The 21844-nt window shown below is 39.4% G+C and overlaps 1 protein-coding gene across 1 annotated transcript in view; it reads right to left on the reverse strand.

Annotated features, from left to right (window-relative positions):
- Positions 1-7630: 7630 nt before the first annotated feature.
- KCNC2 (potassium voltage-gated channel subfamily C member 2) overlaps positions 7631-21844 on the reverse strand; it is a 144390-nt gene continuing 130176 nt past the window's right edge. Inside the window, exon 6 of the mRNA XM_059471567.1 lies at positions 7631-7938. The gene's annotated coding sequence lies outside the window, so the exon portion shown is untranslated. The remainder of the gene's footprint in view (positions 7939-21844) is intronic.

Consider the following 21844-nt stretch of genomic DNA (forward strand, 5'->3'; position numbering starts at 1 on the left):
AGATTAATTAATAAGTATTTCCTTTATTTTTTTAGAGAAGATATTTTATATGGAAGACTTGTCTACAAACTGATGCCCAGTGAAATTATTAATCATCAAATAGAATATTAGAAACTTAAAGCATAAATTATATTTTGTCGAATCCTGTTGCAACCTCAGTTGAGACCGCGACAGCCAAATGAGCTTCCTGAACCTAAACAGAAATATAACCCTTGAAGGCCACAAGCCAGATGAAACCAGGGTTTGCACACAGAATATCCATCTTACTCCTAGGAAAGACTGTGTCAAAAAGCAGATTTCCCCTGGTTGTGAAAATAAAGTGGAATGAGACAAAAAAAACACACACACAAAAAAACAAAACAAAACAAAACAAAAACAAAACAAACAAAAAAAACAAAATAAAAAAACCAAAACCAACCCAAAGCATGTGAAGAATGTAGCACCTCTGACATAACCAGGGATTGAAACACTGGATGTGGAATCCTGGCTCCTGTCAGATTAGATGTTGACTTCAGTGACTTGAGGCTTTTCTCTGTGTCTGTACCACGAGGCAGGGGAAATAAAGCATCTGCTTGATGCTTTGAATTGTTCTCTTTCAAGCTGTGTTTTGTTAGCTTCCTCTTTGATCTTTGCATCAATTGCTTGTTGAATTGAAGCTGCTTCTCCTTTGTTTTGTTTCATAATCAGCAGTATCCCGTCGCTGCAGGGCTCAGCAGAGAGAGAGAGCAAGGCCAGCAGCCGGGCACCTGCTCCTCCTGGGCTCTGCAGAGGGCTCAGACAACCTTGGAGGCTTCCAAAGCCATGAGGAGTAAAGATAAACATCATACAACCTTTATTGTAGGGCAAGAGGCTTGAGGACATTATGGAGAACCAACAACATCAGAGGGCACTACCTCACAAATTGTAGTCTGAGAGTGCAGGGTTTGTGCCCACATGAGCAGCAGCTTGGCCTCTGAAACTCACCAAGAGTTTTCTGTGTCCTTCTACAGATCCCTGCTCTACCACAACAACCTTCTTTAATAACACTGGCTAAAGTGCATCAATCCCTATTTAGTCTTTACATGATAATGAGACTAAATAGGCAATCTGGTATTTACCTAAAGCTCCCACTGATTTCAGTGGCAGCTGGGATTGCTCAGCAGCTCTGAAAATCAGGCTACTTATATTTAGCTATTTAAATATGGAGTTAGAAACCTAATTTTAGGTGCTCAAATTTCAAAACTTTGACCCTAAGATTCAATACCAATTCACTTTCCATCACTTTCAGCAAAATTTTGAGGAAAAAAATTAGAACATTATGAACAAATGATGAAATTATATTTTGTTCTCAAATGATTGCATATATCACTTTGATGACTTTTAAAAATAGCTGGAGCTTCCAAACCAGTGCATGCAAATAAACCATATACACTGGTTATATTAAGGAAAAAATATCCAGCATGCAGAAGTTTTCTTGTCCAAAGTTTAACTTCAGAAAATTTTAATTTATTTTCTGTACTATACAAGTTTGACCAGAGCTCCAGGCAGAGACAGCATATCCATTGGCTTTCAAACAGAAAATATATGATTATGATTTATTGCTCCCAGGAATTATGGTACCAATCATAATGTAATACATGTTCTTGGTCTAATGCATCTTTTATTTTTTCCTCTAGTGACTTAATTGTGTTATAGTTCAGAGAATATTTTTAATACAATAATCTAACTGAATTATTGAGGCCCTCTTCTTCACCCCTGTGGCTTCACAGAGATTTCATATAAAGGCCCTGAAACAGGGATAGCCTTCTGTAAATGAGTTAGTTGTGCTGCAGTGCAATTTTCATTTGGTTCTCCCATGCTTCACAAACTGAGGATAAAAAAACTATGCCTTTTTTCAATTCTTTCTTAATAAATGGATACTAAGTATGGCAACATCCTAAAAATTGCTCCCAGAGAAGAAACGCCTTATTTATTTGACTGGAGTACCTCATGTCACCTAACAGACATACGAGTCCCTCGAAAGCCTCTGAACTGTTGTACCTGCAAAAACAGTTCACGACCAATCTTCTGCCAGAGGTTCCCACCGTGCTGTCTGGGGGGACTTTGGACATGGACCTTATCTGCTGGACCTGCAGGCTTAGTGATGGAGCATGGACCCTGACTGTTTATTCTTCATGTGTATGAACCATTTTTGCTTTACTCACTGTGTGCATGGATCCCATCTACTTTAGTGAGAAGTCATGTGGTAAACTCAAGTTTATCACTCCTGGCCATCAATCCCAGACTGCCAGATGGCCAAAGGGATGAAGGAGCCCATGCTGCTGTCTCTGCTCTGCTGGGGCAGCTGGGCTGGGCAACCTCCAACAGAAGGTGGTAAAAAGCAGTCCCCAGGCTGTAAAGATTTAAATCACCACAGATGCTAGATAAGTAGACTTATTTTATTGATTCCTGTAACAAGAGGACTACCATCATCAAAAGAGCAATCAGAAGCCTTATATCTTTATCCTTTGGTCTTTCTTTCTCTTTCAAATTTGCTATTCCCTCTACAGGGACTGTTAGTCCTTTCTTCTATTTTTTGTTTCTTTCCTGATTTTCTGTCATGATGGGTGATCAAGCAGCAATTCTTTGCCTCTCGATCCTTCATCTTTTCCATCTCTTTCAAACAGTCCATTTCTTTATATTAAACTGATCCCTATTTCATCATTCCTCTTATTCATCTAAATTTAAGATTACTGTAAGCCTTCCTCATGCACAAAAGGTACCCAACCTGGTTTTCTTTAAAAGTCATAAATTTGCAGGTGACACTCTTTACAGCTTTACAGCTCCCCTGGCTGTAAACCCCTGTGTATCACACAAATGTGATACACACTTTTGTATCACATTTGCAAATCAGATCCAGATCAGAGCTTTCATGAAGCCCTGGATATATGCTCAGTCATGCAGTAGCAGTCATGAAAGTGGTGCACGAATCCAGAAGGGAAGAGCTAAACATGGCTGGAGATGAATGGGAATAGAGGGAGAGAGGGAGGGAGACAGTCTGTATGTTGAACTTTAGTTGTCCGTGCAGAGAAGCAGGACAGACCAAAGTCTGTCTTGTGAAATGGGAAGAGAGCAAAGCAAAGAAGGGATCAGTTTCAGCTACGTATCCAAATACACACGGATCTTTACCCAACCCAATCAGAGCTCAAAGACCTTCAGTTGCTCCCCCAGTTACCACCAATTCCCAGGTTCAGATTTCTAAGGTCACATTTTAAAGAAATTCTTAATCTATTTTCTGCAGTCAGTGAGGCAGTGAGAAAGGAGTTTATATTTTAGCTTAAACTAAGTTAACTCCTTCACATGGATTTTTTTGGAAAAGCTGAGTTTTGTTAGCAACCCTGTGATTTTTGATATGCAAAATACTTTTCTTTGGGTGTTTCTAACTCTTCTCTCCCTCCCTCCCTCATGTTTTCAGTGTTGGAATTGAACAGAACTTCTAACACTAATTCATTTAACAAATAAAGAGAGCTCTGACTTCTCCACTTAGCATATTTAAGAGGTAATCTCCATACAAATATGGCGCAGGAAATAAATTTATAGAAAACAAGTTTATGCTGAAAACACATTAAAAGAGGTGCAGAAATTATGTACATGTGTGTTTCACTGTGAACATGCAAAGCAAGTAGAAAATGCATGTATCTGCCTTCCAAACACATTGAATATAGGATTACCAACAGCAGAAAAGTGATCCCAGTATGAGTATTTCATCTGTGATACCTTCTCTCTTGGAAAGAAATCTCTTATTCTTGATGACTTTTTTTTTCAGATGTATATTTAGGGAGTAATTATGAACGTGTAGTTCAAAATGAGAAAAGCAAAATTTATGTGAAGCTGCTCTACTTTCATGGGTGTATATGTTATTTTTATGGGCAGTAGACAAAGTACCCATGCAGTTTGGGATGTTTAGCTTTGTAGGTCCATACAATCATAATACCCTTGAAAGAAGAACGAACATATTCTTGAAAGAGATAAGTATTCTGGCAGCCCACAGGAATGAAATAGCAGACTTGCAAATACTGGAGTCATAGGACTGCTCAAAAACCTCAATTTTTCCTTTTCTATTTACAGAGAGTCAAAAGTCATCCACTTAACTACTCCCTACAGCTTTTTCTGCCTTCTCCAAGCTGCCAGACTGCCAGACTGCTGGTAGTATAAGTGACAAGAGCATTCATGTTACAACCTTAGGCCAAGATTACAAACTCATCTTATGAGCTCCCCAGATGTGCTGATTACAGCCACAGAGTTTCAATTGTTTTCAACACACAAAATGCCGCAAGTGCAGTAAAAACTAAATTGTCACTCAATCACCTCTGCATCCCTACTGGCATCGATCAAAGTTTTATTTGTACCCATCTCCAACAGTGAGATGAGCAAACCAATTCCATTTGATGTGGCTGTGCCAGTCACATGTGTGGAGCTGTAGCCTCACTTCTCCAGCACTGTCTGTAAAGGTGCACAGTAAGAAATGCCAGGGTAGGTAAGCTGGTCATTAACTCAGAGTCTCTCTCAATTCAAGTCTGATTAGATCCTGAAAGAGCAGGGTTTTAAGTTAAGTGTTTTATCCCAGTGGAAACAAACCTTACTGGGTATATGTAGGAAGAAATGTGTGTGCAGAGATGACCAAAATTTATCCTCGAGACATGATTACCAGAAATATTTAGCTCAAGCTCTGTTCCTTAAACAACCTGTAAAATTGTCCATTTGCAGAGAAAGCTTTTAAATCAAGAGAGCAGAAATGTTAACTGCAACCACAAAACCTCCAGAAATAATTTTCTCAATGACAAATCACTTTAGACCATTCATCTTTTTACCACCCAGCAAGCAATATGCAGAAAAATTCAAATTGCAGCCCTCAATGCCAAAGCAGCAGAAGGGCTAAGCAGTATCCTGCCTTTCTTTGCTGCCTACCCAGAAGAGTTTCTAACAATTGCTTTAAACATCTTCAGAGGCATTTTGGCACAGCCAGGGCAGAGCTGGGACAGCACAATCCTTTCAAAGCTTTCTAGCCAAGAGCAAAGTTTCATTCCATCAGCTGTTCCTCTTTGGAACGAAAAGGGGTTTTGCTGACAAGCCAAATGCTGGCTGCAGTGGCTGCTGCCTGAATTCCTTACAATAGGATTGATTGTGTGTGTTGAAATATGTTTGAATTTCAGCAGATAGGAGTAAAGATGCATAAGAATACCAGTGTTAGGCTTTCTGCTATTGAAAGAGAAGCTAGTGAGGAGCAGCTGTGGTTATCCAAAAACACTCGTGTATGGAAGAACAATTTTTCTTTCAAAATCTGAAAGAAACTCTAATGATGAATCATAGGCAGGCTATAAATAAAACATGACTATGGATTTGCAGACCCAGAAACTGTCTCATTAGAGAATGTTGGGTTTAGGACCAAATTACCTTCTTTTTTTTTTTTTTTTAATCTATCAGGATCATTTTGGAATAATTACTTCTATGATGTCAAATCCTTTATAATGCACAGTGAAGTTTGTAGCAAGACATGTGACAAGCATTAAGGTTAAGCAAATGAGCCTGGCTAAATATCTGTTAATATGCATGACTCACCAGCCTGCTATATATTTCCAAGTTTACATCCTCTTTCTATAGATAATAAAGGAGAGAAGGATAGAATTACCAGTCCTCAGCCTTCTTTGTGCTGAAAAGATGAACAGTTTCCTGAGCCTCATTTTCTAGTCTGAAAGGTCAAATATACTTTCTGTGTCCGATGAACAGGAAAGATTTGAGAAAAACGTAACAGTAGGCTGATGACTAATTTTGATAATTAATGGTAGTTATAGTTAGCAATAGCACCCATTCTTTGCAGAATCACAGAATACCCAAGATTGGAAGAGACTTTCAAGATCATCTAGACCAGCCATCAGTCCAGCACCACCATAATCACACTTAAACCATTTTCCCTAGAGCCACATCCAGACACTTCTTGAATACTTCCAGAGCCTTCCAACTCCATCACCTCCCTGAGAACATAATGCAATGCCTAAATTTTCTTTCAGTGAAAAAATGTTTCCTAATATCTAATTTGAGCCTTCACTGGTGCAACTTAAGGCCATTTCCTCCCATGCTTTCATCTGAGACATGGCAAAATAGATTGTCCCCCACCTCACTACAATCTCCTTTACAGTAGTTGCAGAGAGCAGAGGTTCTTCCAAGCCTCCTCATCTCCAGGTTGAACCCCAGCTCCCTCCAACTCTCCTAAAAAAATTAGTGATCTAGACCCTTCATCAGCTTCATTGCTCTTCTTTGGATACACTCCAGCACATCAATGTCCTTTTTGGAGTGAAGGGCCCAAGCTTGAACACAGGATTTGAGTTGTGGCCTCACCAGTTCCAAGTAAAGAGGGACAATGTCTGTCCTGGTCCTGCTGACCACAGTACTCTTGATACAGGCCAGGATGCCATTGGCTTTCTTGGCCACCTGGGCACACTGCAAGCTCATATGCAGCTGTAAAACAGCACCCCCAGGTCCCTTTTCCCTCAGGCAGCTTTCCAGCCACTCTGTCCCCAGCCAGTAGTGCTGCATGGGGTTGTTGCAACCTGAGTGCAGGACCTGGCACTTCACCTTGCTGACCCTCATACAACGGTCCTGGGCTGGACAAGCCCATCAATCCAGCTCTGCCCTCTGCAGAGCCTTCCCACCATCCATCAGAACAACACTCCTGCACGGTGTCTGCACTGCAAACTGACTGAGGGTGCCCTCACTCCCCTCACCCAGGCAGCTGATAAAAATATTATATGAAACAGGACTGCCCCCAGTACTGAGCCTTGGGGAACCCACCTGGTGGCTGGTCTTCAGCTGGACTTAGTTCCATTCATTACCACTCTCTGGGCCTGGCCATGCCGACAGTTTTTCACCCAGCAAAGGGTACACCTGTCCAACCCTTGTGCTTCCAGTTTCTCCAGGAAAATATTGTGGGAGACAGTGTCAGGCCTTCATGAAGTTTAGTTAGACAACATCCACCTTGAGCCTTTCCCTCATCTCATAAGGAGGTCACTATCATAGAGGGAGATCAGGTTGGACAAGCAGGACCTGCCTTTTACAGACTCACATTGGCTGGACCTGATCTGACTGTCCTGCATATGCCACAAAATGACATTCAGAATGACCATCTCCCTGACCTTCCCTGGCACAGACGTCAGGTTGACAGGCCTGGAGTTCCTCAGGTTGTTCTTCTGACCCTTCTTGTAGATGGGCATCACAGTTCCAATTTCCAGTCAACTGGGGCTTATCCATTTAACCAGGACTGCTGGTAATTGAAAGTGATTGGCAAGATCTTTCACTAGCCTCTTAATTGTTCTGGGGTGCCTCTTTCTAAACAATATAAAATTATGCCTCATATACTTGTGGAGAATCATAAAAATTGGGATGGGTGGAATCTGAAATTCATCAGACTTTATGGGATTTGGTAGCTGAATGGTAAATGACTGAATTCTCATTCACTGCATGCATTCTAGCCTTGTATGGGACTCAGAAACAAGAGACTCAGAAATAATTTAATGATGTTTTGAAAATAGGCTTTTATTAGTGTTTTCCACCATAATTTGCATAGACATCTTATTGCCCTCAAGATGCCTCCAAAGTCTTCAAGACAGCATGCAGGTGCTGCAATCTGTGTATTCAGGCTTTACTGCAGGCACAAGGTGGTTACAAATAACCAGAAATGTGCTCAGATTCATATTTCATTTGAAAGGAAAAAATTAAGCCTGAAAATAAAGTTCTGTTCTCAATTTCTTTGATAGTCCAGTCTTACTTTAACTGGTACATTCAGTAATGAAGTATAGCTGTAAAAGCACAACAGTTTGACATCAGCCTTTTTGGTTTTTCACAGATGAGTTCAGGTATATTTTCTCCCAGAGAGGTTCCAATATGCAACCTTTTCTCTTTTCTTGGTTCCAAAGACTATATTGTCTGTAAAAGGGGACAATAAGTGTTTGTTAAACAGAATTGAAAACGTAGACAGCTGCAGAACGTTTAATATATAAACTTTTTATATTTAATTTGCCATTTCACCAAACGTACAGACACATGTTTATTCAGCTAAGAAATATTTAAACTGACCTCTATTTTTTTTCTTAAAAAAGAGAAATATTTTTCAATACTTTGTATGCCAATGAGTAAGTGAACTTGTCATCAATTAAATTCCATTGAAATAAAGATATTTCGTATTGATACACACTCTTTCTTTGTTTTCAAGCATCATAGCCTTGCTATGCTTCCTTTCAAAGGGAATGGAAACTTTCTGGTTTGAAATGAATGGTGAAACTACATTTAAAGTTTTCTCCCTAGATAAAATTGGCTTCTTCCCAGTTCTCCTGCAGTGTGAGGCTGCCAGGTAGGCTCCCTCCTGTGTAAGCAGTGTAATCCCTGTGCCACAGCAGGTAACACATCCTCGGCTACAACCTCTCCTCTGTGCCTGGAGTATCTCTGCTGAGAAGGGTTTGCAGCTCAGGAGCAGCAACCAGTGTGTGAGCTGAATGCTTAAGCTCTTGTGAGGGATCAATAGACAAGGGATGTTCTTATTGTGATTCAGAAATCTTCTCTACCTGGGCACACACCTGCTCTATTAGAGAAACTTCATGTCCTCAGCAGCCTTTCTGAAGTGTCATGGGCTTTTTGGTACTGCAGGACTCTGCTGCCTGTCAGTGTTAATGACTGGGGGGTTGAGCAGCTCCAGTAATGGCATTTTCTCTTAGACAACTATTAAATTATTAAACTGTTTATGAACACTACTTTAGCCTTTGAATGTCTCTTTTTTCCTGTTCTTCATTTATGTTTATTCAAACCCTCACTCAGAGAGTTTCTTAATGCGCTGATAAGTTGATGTTTCTTCATCTCTTCCCTCTCTCTGATTATTTGCAGCTACAGCCAGAAGCTGATGGCATAAAACTGCTTATGTTGCCATCTGAAGCATAAGTGAGATATACAGCGTACACTCTTCAACAAAAAAAAAATTGGGTTTTGCTCCATTGGGATCCTATACAGCACTCAGATTCAATCTACTTGCTTGCCATATGGACAAACCCTGTTTAAAGAGATGCCATCTGTCGAGCTATATGCAGACATGTGCTCATACTTTTTATTTTAGGAATTTTCTCCCAATTTTTAATGTTGTTTTTCTTTTGGTGTTGGATCGGTCACCTGATCAGTTGTAGTGGGTTTTATAAATTAGTCAGATGCCGGGAGTGTTTCACCAGCAATGCTGTGGCACGCTGATGGCAGAAACCCCTGTCTGAAGCCTGCAGCACTGGGCTCCTGGCAATGCTGGGGGGCTATGGGGTCTGTGCCCTGGGCTGTGCCCTGGAGAGGGGTCTCCACGGACACACACACCTGCTGGCACCCGCACACCTCGGGTACTGGGACTTGCTGCAGCCACGGTGGCAAACAAATCTCCCGACTTAGGTGAGCCTGGAGAACACCAGATTATTGGTCTAGGTTCAGAATTTGTCGTGAGTATTATGCAGGTGGACCAGTTCCTAAAATAAAATTTTAAAAAGTGACCATGAGTGATCCACAGCACGGATCAGTACTATGTCCCAAAGACACAAGGCATAACACTCAATATTAAGTTTTCCCTTGATTTAAAGCTAGCACTGATCTCTACTGTGAACCTCCCAATTATTTCAAAAGGAGCCAATATTTTATCTGTTATTTCATCAAAACTTACCAGAAAAACATACTGGCCTCCTGCTGTTTTAAAAATATCATTCAACTGAGCTCCCAGATGTCCCATGACAGAATTTCTATTAAATTGCAGGCTAAGCAGGACTTCTTAACACGGTTTAGGACCAGCCTTTCTTCCTTTTTAATGTTGTTATTTTTGGAAAATAGGCTGTCAACTGGGACATGTCATTTTCTCAGTCAGTTTTAGAGGAGACAGTCAATGGAACAATTGATGATCATGACACAAATTTAAAGATAATTAAATGCTAAGGGAAAGGATTTTACTTGATAGACATGTTTTGCTGCCATCAGCACAAAGACAAACGACAGGATATCTGTGTAAAGAAATAAAGTTAGGTTGGAGGGAGACAGCAGCATTACAAAAATCTCTAGGAACAAACATTTACAGTCAGCAAGAATGGCAACCTGTTCAAAAACCTCCAGTCAGATTTCTTCAGTGAGAAGAAACAAATAAACAAATGAAAAAGATAAAAGTACATTAATACTTCTCTCTAATCTGAAAGCATGCATACTGCAATGCATTTTACATTTCTTGATTCTGAATACATTCAGATTATCTGGGGGACAGCAATTCCTCTAGAATGATGATGGGTCAGCATCAGGATATCAGTTATTCTTTTGGATGAACACAGGTTTCTGGATGGAGTCACTGAGATATTTAGGAATCTACATGGATCAGGAGCAAAATACCCAAAGGGAAGCTTAAATGCCACAATACACTTATGATCTCTTGAATAATGATGATTTTTTGCCCCCCCTAAATTGGGTAAAATCTTTGGATGATCTATCAGCTTGAATATTACTAGAAAAAAGAAAACCAGCAATATGTTCTTTGTTTTGTATTTCATGTCTATGATTTCTCAGACTCTTTGAATGAAATTTTTTCTGTCCAAATATTTGGACTTTTCATCCATCAATCTATAATTTTGAGGCAATTTAAGAAGTTAAATAATTTCTTAATAATACTGGAGATTTTCTGTAATATAGGGGGAAAAAAAGAAAATTATGTTTAAGTACATATATTGACTTTGCTTCATTCTCTTTTAAATGCTTCTGTTTTCAGTGTCATATTAAATCTTTCAAAAGCATATAAACCAGAGATCTAGGATTATGATGTTCATATGTTTTGAGAAACATGTCCCATCTTCCTTATACAAAAAAATTCCAAGAGAGATCATTTATGCCACTAAAAAGCACAGAGACTTTGTGCTTAGTTCTGATATGTAACATCGTTTCAAAATATTACCAGCAAAGTTTGGGGTGTCATATTTCTGAGAGTAAAAGCAGCAAGACACTGACAAATGTTACACACAGCTCCATAAATTAAAACATGATAATTTTGCCCTGCAAATTTATAATGAGGAAGATGAGTAGAATTAAATGGATGATTAATAATCAATTTCCTTAAACTTGAGAGATGTCAGGGAGGCACTTAAGTTTCCCCACACTGTCACCTGCAGCTGGAGTCAGGGGCAGTGCGGAGAAGGCACCGTGTGCACAAAGTGGGCGCCCTTGTGTCCTGTCACCCACCAACCTGGCATGGACACACGGACAGGCTTCCCACAGCTGACTGACAGAAGGGGCTACCTGACCCCAGAGGATTCTGTATTCCCCTTTCAGGGACACATCTGGCATTTTTATTATTTATTAGGATGGAGCTTTGTAAAGCACATTTGGGGCTCATTTGCTCTGTCTGTATATCTTCACCACAGTGCAGCTGCTCTGTGTAGATACCTCCTCATAATTACATATCTGAAATCTTTCAAATAAATTAAAATGTTTCCAAAACATTCCACAATGTGAACATTTGCAGGCTGCAGAAGGATGTTCCCTAGATGACATGGAATTCATAGAAAAGAGATTAATACATTTTAGTCTTAAAACATGCTCCTGCATTCTCTGCTCTTTTGAGATTTCCCCACCTGTTGCCATGGTTTCCAGTGACAGTTACATCTCTGTCTTCTATTTCTCTTTTTCAAATACATCCTTTTAAAGACAGGTTTATGGCTCCTTTTTCTGGACAGTCCTGTGGGGTTCAGAGAGTCTCTGGGACTCCTCTCCAGAAACACTTAGCTAACAAAATTTTGTCCTAATGAGGCTTCTGCACACAACAGTGTCTATATTTTTAACAGTGGCTGTATTTTTAGCACTGTTGTTCATGCTGTAATACATTGCTAAAAAATAAAATTTCACATCAGGACAGCTCTGTCTAAAGCAGAATGAAAACTTCATTGGCCATTGCCAAAACCATGTACCTATCCTGGGCCCAGCATTCTACTTCACTCCTTTGTCATGGAATCCAGGAAAACCAGCAGAGAACAGAATGGTTTCTACCCCCTTCAAATTACGTCATCCTGTATCACTCATTATAAACTTACAGTGAGTCAAATGATCTTTTTTGCCTTAAGAATTTTCTGCATTAATTTCACAAAGAATTAGGCAAGATGAATATCGAGGTTTATTGGCAGGGAAAGCTCAGCCTAGGAATTCTCACTGAACAGATAATAAATCTTCCTGCTCATCAGGATGATCTCAAATTCACCATAGTTACAAACATTCAGTGTAAGCAAGGTCAAAATATAGCTGACTCTCTCTGCCAGTTTCTTTCTTGAAAAACATTATAAATTAGAAACTGGATTGAAAGTCTCATAAAGATGTTATTTACCTGCTGACAGGGGGCCTAGCTATATTGAATTCAGAAATTAGTACTAGAGAAATCACACCAGCTAGAAACTCACAGCAGCATCAGGTAGTCTCCAGATATATTTCTTTTCCTATTTTAAAAATATATGAATGACAGAATATAAATTATCTATATGGAAATAACAAAAAAAAAGGTTCAGTGAAAAAAAGCTAAACTGCTGTTGGTCCACATAATGTGCATTCCTACATCAGTTTCCTGTTCAGAACACCAAAGTATAACATCTATTCAAGGGCAGATTCATTTACAACTTTAAATGGAATGTTTTACAGAAGGTAGGAGGTGAAATAAGTACAAATAGGCACGGTTTGTTATCAAAAAGACAGGAAAATGGAAAAGGTAGTGGTGAGATCAGAACTTGTTGTGAAGACCACATCTCTTCAAGTGTAAATACATTTTTAAAAAGAGTCTATAAACTAATGGTTTGAGATCAAGCTTTCAAAAATGCAAATATATTTATCTGATATGTTCACACTTAAAATTGATTTCAGATGTACATAGGGACCTGCTGTGCAGCTGAAATTACTCATTTACACCCAAAGACCTGGGAGTGAGGCCACAACTTCATCTGAATTCATCACAAGAGTGAATGAGAAGGGCTGTAGTCTTCTGAACAAATTGACATATGAATAGGCCAAAGGAACAGAGAATAAAAACAGAGAAAAAAAATCACACATGCCTGTCAAAACCAGACATTTTTTCAGGGCATGTTAACTTATCTGGTAGAGAGGATATGTTTGATTGACAGGACTGAAAGAAGAAGGCTGACGTGTTGCTGATGCTTTTTGCACTCAAACATCTGTATTAAATTACATTTTTCTCTCTTTTTGTCAACAAGCTGGCAGGGTGCACACAACATTGTCAGCTCTGTAACACCAGCACCACTGTTGGAAAAGCCCAGTATGAGTGCTTGTTTCTGTGGGTAGTGTCTCTAACAAGAGAAAATATAACCAGTGGTGAAGGGAATCAACAGGTGATGTGTGTCAAAATTATACTTAGGCCTTATAATGCACAATTTCTGGCTCTGTCCAGATATTAGCTGGCAAGGAGGCAAACCCACAGCCTCAGTCACAGACGCCTGCACTCCCAGAACCAGGAATCCCATTCCCACAATGTTTTCAAGCAGGCGCTCGTTCCCTGCCGCCTGGCTGCTTAATGATGGAAACAGCACACGCACCATATGTTTGCTGAGGCACTTCAGAATAGCTGTGTTGGTCCTGGCCTAAAACAAGGAATGAAAAGCCATGGCAGAAGTGCCACCCAAAAGTTTGTTTTGAATACCTTCTTTGTACCTGACAGAGGTCGGTGAGCACTCCCTGCAAGGTGCTCCTGTTCTCAAAACATCATGCCATGGTTAACACTTAATGGAAAGTCAGCACAAGGGGTTTTGCTCATTCTCAGTGAGAAAAGGACAAAGAAGACTCACAAGGAATGCAGCCCTGCCAGTGTGGTGGGAGTCCTGGTAGAAAGTGGAACAGGCACAGCTGAGAGAAGGTTACAGCTTTTGCCGTGTAGCCATCATGACTACCGAGGAGGAGACTTCTGTGACAACAACCAAGAAGGCCACTGCATCTTGTTTCTGAACAGAAAACCTGCTCTGTCCTCGATGGCAGAGAGGGTTAAAAGGATGGCCTGAGATAAATGGTCTGTCAGTCAGAATATTTTAAACAGAAGCTTTTTTCCTGATGAAGTGGTATACACACTCCTCATGACATGTTTTTAATACATGTCAGTACTGACAGCCTTTCATTTAGGAAAGAAATGCAATGATATAGAAAAGCCCAGTTTTAACATTTTTGAGAAGCTGTTTTAAAGTGAAAATTATTATAATATTTCTGGAAAAGATGAAATCAGAAATTAAGTGTTTTGTCTCCCCAAATCAAAACCAAAAAATCCAGTTGATTTATTGCAGTTTTTGAAAAGGCTATTGCTCTTCTGTTACTTCAGAGGAAGTGAAAAATCAGAAAACTAGAATTTTGAATGTAAAATACATTCCCAATTCAATTATTCATCTTACAATGCAAATCTGACAGCCACTTGAGTTCGTGCATACATTAGCATAGGTTTTCCCATATTCTGCACATACATCTGGAAATATTTTGATATTGCCAAAGCTGTTTCACCTTCTTGTAGACTATTCTAATCTTCTCTCATGAAATATCTGGGAAAAGGAAATATTGACATTATCTGAATTTTAGCTATCTCTCCCATGTATTAGATAACATATGTGGAATTCTACTGTATTTTTCAAAGCAACATTTTACACTTGGATTATTTTTTTCTTTTTCTTCCCTAGAAAAGGCACATGAAGTTAATTTATAATAATAGAGGTAAATGCTGCTTTGGTGGGTTAGCCTTGGCTAACACCCAAGCACCCACCAGATGCTTGCTCACACCACCCCCTTGGTGATGTGGGGGAGAAAATAAGAAGAAGCAAAAAATCTCAGAAGTTAAAAGACAGGGAGTTCACTTACCAGTTACTGTCAAAACAGACTCAACTTCGGGAAAATTAACTGAAATATTCCAAGAAAAAAAAATCAAAAAACAATCCATCAAACCCCAAAACATAATTGTTAATTCTAGTAATGGAAAACAAAAATGCAAGCATTTAAAAACCACTTTTCTGTCCCCTTTTCTCAGACTTAGGTTCTCTCCACCCTCCTCTCCATTGCTGCAGCCCTGCATCACAGGGCTGGGTTATTTTGGTCAGTACACAGCACTTGGTCTCTCTGTTCCCTCCTTCTCATATTTTTCCTTTGCTGCAGTATGGATCCTTTATGGGCTGCAAGGGATATCTGCTCTAGCACCTGGAGCATCTCCTCCTCCTCCTGCTCATATGATGTTTTGTGTTCTCTCTGCTTTTTCTCACAATTTTGTTCCTTCCCCCTCTCCCTGTGGCATTCTGCCCATTTTTAGACATGTTTTTCCAGAGGAACCAACAGCTTGGCCATGTTTTGCCAGGGGGTCGGTTGGAGTCTGTAGGGATGGGCTGTAGCCCCTGATCTCTCCTCACAGAGGCCACCTCTGCAGCCCCCCTACTTTGACACTAACACCCAGCAGAGTGACTCATTTCAAGCTGAGCTGTCATATTAATGAGATTCAGCTCACTTAACTTTCACCATTTAGAGGTTTGACTACAAAAGATATTTTTCTTTATGATAAGGAGGACATCTTCACAGAACAATCCACCCCATCTTTCTGTTCATTTCATCCTTCGGAGGTTTCTGTATCTTGAAATGAGGAAACCACAGATGCCACACCTTTCTTCAGTATTGGTTGAGATGAATCCTCTCCCTCAGCACAGCTAATTCTCCAAACTCTCCTTCTCACCAGGAGAGAACATATAAAGAGCAGTTCTGGACTCCAAAGATGGGAATTGTCTCATTTCATCTGGGGAATTACCTTATTTGTGGTGATCAGAAGCCCAGACACATAGTGAAAGCTTGTCACCTGATCTCCTCTACAGTTGATGGAGGAGAGCCAGGCACCTTGAAAGGTACTTTAACCCCTTGTCTTTAGATGGAAGGCATGACCTTCCTGAAGTATGAACTCTTTCCCTTGTCTGTAGAGGGGATCTTGGTGACTGAGATGACTACCAACCTCTTCATCAGATACAGCGTCCGTAAATGTCAAGACCATATCCTGAAATTAATGTGCAGTTCTCATTCTATACCAGTCTTTGCAGTTTATCTGAATGTTGTTATTAACAGAAGAGTCTGATAGGTGAAGAAGAAAAGCATTTAGTAGAAACCAAATTAGAAATGGAAAGCCAGCTAAAGAGCTGGTATTCTTCAGGCTGTAGGCTCACAGTAAGCCATCATGTCCTTCTGCAAGAAAGATAGATGAGAATGAGAGCAGCCACTCTTCAAACCACTGAGCAAAAAAACCTCATCCTGGAGAACTAGAATAATTTACAAACAGTAACTCTGTCTTTCCTTAATCACTACTCTTTACGTGTAACAGCAAAATTGATTTGGTGCTCTAGAATTTAGATATGCTATCATTCTCCTGTAATCAGTTGAATAAGTCTGACTAATGCTTGAATCCCAAAATAGAATTATTGGTGTGTATCTGTGACAAGAGCACCCAGAAGACCTTTGCAAGGGATGCACTACTAAAAAATATACCAAATCTATAGCTGAGCTTTCTTCCTCTACACAGATATTCTACCATCATATTTAATAACCTACCTAGAGTTTTCATGAGGAAGTATGTTAAATACTCCATAGTTTTCTTGTCAGTGAACATTAAGGCCCTCTGTTGTGTTAGCCCAATACCTGATGACACAGCTTTCACACTTTCAGAACAAAGTGTTGAGTTGCCCCAATTTCAATTATAGTTGGTAATGATAAATGGCAAAGTACTTGTTACCAAATGTTCCTTCTGAAGAGACAAATCCACAAAGTCTGACATCCCAATGTCTGCTCAGTTAATTTTCACTCTTTTCTGTATGTCAAGGGAAGTTTCCATGAACCGGTTTTCAACATATTTATTTACACTGTGTGTTGAACAATGTATTATTTTTTGTAAATTTCCTGTTATTCCTCCCAGGATTTAATACCACACTTCATAAATTCTGTCTCTTATAATTAGCAAGAGCTACAATTTTCACAACTCTTTTTTTTTTTTTTTTGCATTTCTCTATGCACAAATACTCTCCTACCTGTAAGATACAGCAGTGTTTTTTCCTATTGCTCTATAAATATGTCTCACTTTACATCTGAGGTAATCTAATATGTTTAAACTCTAAGATCACACAGCAACTAAGGCTAATGAAGTTTTGACGTTTCTGCTGTGCTGTTATACTAATCAAAGGTGAAGAAGAATATTTTAAACAATGAAAAACCTGAAAACTACTTCAGCAGGTGTGAAATTTCTAAAGGGTTGTGCAATTTATGTCCTGCAATTTATTCCTTGGACTCTCTTGTGGTTGATACTGGGTGCACCAAGTAGTGAAATTAGAGTTCATTCCCTCGTAGGTATCCGCTTCTGAAAAAAACATACAGGCTCTACTCCATTTAAAAATATCTTCTATTCCACAGCCAAAGAATGTGTCATTTCTCAAAATCCTGGCTTATGCATTTGTTTTTTCAGGTTATATAAAATACTACTCTCTACAGAGTGGCCAGGATGGTTCCTGTGCCTTTGTGCACCAGACCTGCCAGTGACCAGCAGGGCTGTACAAATCATGGGTGCAAACACAGTGAATGGGTTTTGTCCCCATCTCATTCTCTGTCTACCAGCGACCTGCGGGACTGTACAAATGAAAGTTGGAAGACCAGTGACTGGTTTTTTTCCTTCTTTTCTCGTGATGGTTCTCCCTCTTGACTCTCCATGGTTACAGTTAGATCCACAATCTCTTTTTACTTCTTATTACACAGCATTTCTGTAGGCTGAGCAACAGCTGCTGGATATTTCTGTGCCAAAAAAGATCACAGCAGTGATGGGGAGAGTGTAATTCTTACAAAATAAATGAGACATTATGTAAATAAAACACTTTTAAAGCCTCCAGGCTGCAAGGTGCTATCCAAATAAGTATCACCCACACCCTCATGTGCTGCTAAAAAAAATCAGGGTTAAGTGTCAGTTTAGATGTGCATTTCAATGAGGGTTAATAGTTCCACAATAAATGACTCATGCAAAAGCATTTGTTTGGGGGCAAGGCAAGAAACACATGAATTTCATCTCCAAGAGAGATTTCTTTGGGGGGATTATTTTGAACATAAGTAGATGCTTGAGCAAAAGGACTTAGAAATTGTCTGTATGATTGAAAAACACATTCAAGCAGCTCAAAGCGATTTTTCTCAAATAATTTTTCCAAAAAACAATTTAAATAAGGTGGCAAAAATTGTAGCTCCTCTTAGAAGATGAGGTATAGGATCCAGTATTTTTCCTTTGAACCCGCACGCAGTTAAATCTTTCAACTTTCCTTTTTTCTTTTTGGTTCTCACTGAATGGCCTTCTCATTGTTATGTAAGGATTTCACTTTTTGATGCTTGTAAACACTATATATTTCAATAGTAAGTGGTGAGGCAGGCAGAACAGAATATCAGTGTTGCACAAGAATGAGGCAGCAATGATTGCCCCCCTTTGAAAATAATTTGGCAGTATAGATGCCACGTGAGGATTTAGAGGCATGTCCTGGAATCACAGGCCAAGGGGTAAAATATTTTTAAATATGTGGCTGTTGGTCCTGTTTGTTAGATGCCAACAATATGAGCAGCTTGAAGGCATAATGAAAAAAACCCCCACACTCTGATGACCTGGTAAGAGGAGATACAGTCAGGAGAAGAGTCCAAGTACTGGGTGCCAGCTGAGTAACAACTGCAAAAAAGGCCTTTACTTCCTTTCCTGTTTTGACTAATACAAGCAGGTTATCATGATGATGGAAGGCTTAAATACACCTAATAATTTACAAAAACATGTCTATGGTATTTTTGAAGGGCTTTGATAGTTCTAACATCTTCAAAGGAATCTAAAGTAAAGTAGTATTCATTTCTATGAGCTACACAGAGTGTAACCATGAGGTATAGCAAAAGTGAGATTATGCAACTTGGTGAAAAAGCATAGGGTGTCTACTAAGGAAGCAGATTATATTTAAAGCCATCATGAGCTTAAAGAAAAAGCAAACCTGTGTTCAACATGATCTAGGGGCTGCTACTGAGCAAAGAACAGGCCAGAAGAAACTCACACAGCAGGAAAAGGCTGTAACAATTAACCAGCAGGAAAAGTTTTTGTTCTTGCTATTTTCATGGGAATGTATTGCACAGAGACCTGAAATAGCTCTTCATGGCACTCTGCCCTGCTGTCACAGACATCTGCAAGGTTTTCTTTCCAGGAGGGCACTGACATTGAGAGAAGACATCAGTGGGCTGTTAGCATTATCCCCTGAAATAATATAACCTAGCCACGTCTTTTTGCCAAGAAAGTATTTATGTTTCTGCAAAATGTGCTTCTTATCACCCAGGTGGAAAGCAGCTTTGCTGTAAAGGACCTGGGGGTCTCGGTGCACACCAAGCTGAACATGAGCCAGCAGCCTGCTGTTTCTGAAAAGGTGATTAAGAGTGTCTTGGACTGCATTAGCAGAAGTGCTGCAAGCAGGCTAAGAGAGGTGATTGTTCCCTCCTACACAGCACTGGTGAGGCCAAACCTAGAGTTCTCAGTCCAATTCCTGCCTCCTCAGTACACAAGAAACAGGGATCTACTGGAGAGAGCCCAGTAATGAGCTACAAAGGCAAGACAACTCCAGAATGACAAACAACTGACAACTGAGCAGCTTTGCCCAAATCCCATCATATTTCCTAATAGCAAAAGTGCTACTTTTGGGAATTTAAAAAAAAAAAAAACTTTTCCCTTATCATTTTATTTAAAAAAATAGAATTGTCTGACTGAAAAGCTTCCAGATCTGCAGGGAAGAGAGCTAGGGGAGGCAGGTATGAATATCTGAAGGAGTTAATAATTTTGACAGAGATATTAACTATTAAGGCAGAGGTTTGAAATAGAAAGAAGTGGGGCCGTGGTTTGCAGTATGACTGCAGTTTTAGCTTACCAGTCTGGGCTCTGGTCCACCAGCTCCCTGGTGCTGCTGCCTCAGCTCAAGGTCTCAAAGTAAAACACCATAATTTTCCAGGTTGCTTGCAGAAGAACAGGAATATCAAAACAAACTTTTAATCTGTTCTGATGTTTGATACTTCTGGGAGAAGAAAGTACTTCCTTCACAGTTAGAAAATATGACTGGAATCAAACAGCTTCCCTCTGAAGTCCTCCAGAACAATTACTATTGGGGCGTGTTAGATGGTGACCTTAATTTCCAGGAGCAGGAACAGCAGTGTAGAGGTGTAGAAATGCAACATGCAGTGTTGCATCAATCTGCCTTGCAAATTTGAATTTTCCTTCTCATCATCATTTATATCGCCCATGTCTGCTGGATTTAGGATCCTGGTGACTATGTAAAATTGTATTAGGTGAGTGATCTAGATCACTGAAAGAATCTCTTTCAAAGAGATTAGCAAAAGTCTTTTTAAGATCACTCTGCAAAATCATGATTTAACAAACTCTGATGGCAAGGTTCACTCCATTACCTGCAACATGGAAGAAACATACAAATGAAAATCATAATCAAGCTAGAATGATTTACACAGAGACCAAAGCTGCAAAAGCTTCAATGTCCACTCTGTGTTACTCCACTTTGTGGGTTTCCTAGAGAGGTTCTTGGCCCAGCTACAGAACACGGCTTTACCTCCTTTGGAGCTTGTACCAAAGTACTGCAGGTTTGGTCAAGGGGTTGAGTGCATCCATCACAGCTGGTGCTCCATTAATACTCAGTCACAGTCCTGTCCATCTTAAGGAAAGCTGACACTACAGACTGATTTAATTCACTCACTGAAGACAGAAAAAAGTGATAAATCCTTCACAATAGGCTTCCTCTTGCACTTTTAACTCTGTTCTAGCACTGAAAATAAATACTGCAGGCATCAGCTAAGGGGTTTTTTGTATTGGATTTATAGGGAGAAACTTTCAATTCAAATAGATTCATGAACATTTAGGAAGTATAGACAAATCACATACACAGATTTAAGTACCTCTTCCTTGGCAATGCAGCTTGGGTTTTGTAAACTGGTGCCAACAACCTGCTTCAGACACTTCAGAAGTACTTGATTGCCTCCTCCCTTTAAATAAAAGCACTAAACCTAAAGCTTTTAATAACATTATCTTCAATGAGACATCACAATTTTTTTCTCATTGCATTTTACGTACTTAAAACCACTTAAAACTAACCAACCAAAGATTTTTGGCAGTAGAATTCTAATGAGCAATACCAACAACTTCCATGTCAATTATTGTTTAATTTATGGGTTATTTTATATGGTTTTAAAAGCTTGGTTACCTGGCAAGTTCAATTAAGAACTTTACAAATCAAAGCATTTTATTTCAGTTACAATTAATTACATTCATGACAACATACTTAACATGATGGAGGGAAAAAGCCTAGATCAAACAATTAAATGACATTTCTTCATTAGATCAAAATAATTTTATACCAATCCATTATTTATTCCATAATTTTATTCCATTATTCCAAAAAAAACATTTTCCCAATTTACTCTAGGATCATCTCGTTTAGTAAAAAAAAACGTGAGCTCCTATCTTGGTAAAGAAATTTGGTCTGCCTGCATAGAGGTGATGTAATTCTGTTCACTCTTTTTGAAAAGGAAAAATATTTATGAACATGTTTCAAAATATCAAAAGATGCATGTCAAATCTAATTTAATGATATGATTTTTTTTATTGCCAATGGCCAGGTTGCTGAGTAGTAAAGTAAGTTGTCAATGTTGTGTAGAATTGCCTTATTTTACCGTGAGGAATGTTTTCTATTTTGAAGTGTTTACCCTCAGAATAGTCAGAGTCTGACAACACAGCTGGTTATATTAA

This window comes from Ammospiza nelsoni, chromosome 5 (assembly GCF_027579445.1).
Source record: "Ammospiza nelsoni isolate bAmmNel1 chromosome 5, bAmmNel1.pri, whole genome shotgun sequence".
Lineage (NCBI taxonomy): Eukaryota > Metazoa > Chordata > Aves > Passeriformes > Passerellidae > Ammospiza > Ammospiza nelsoni.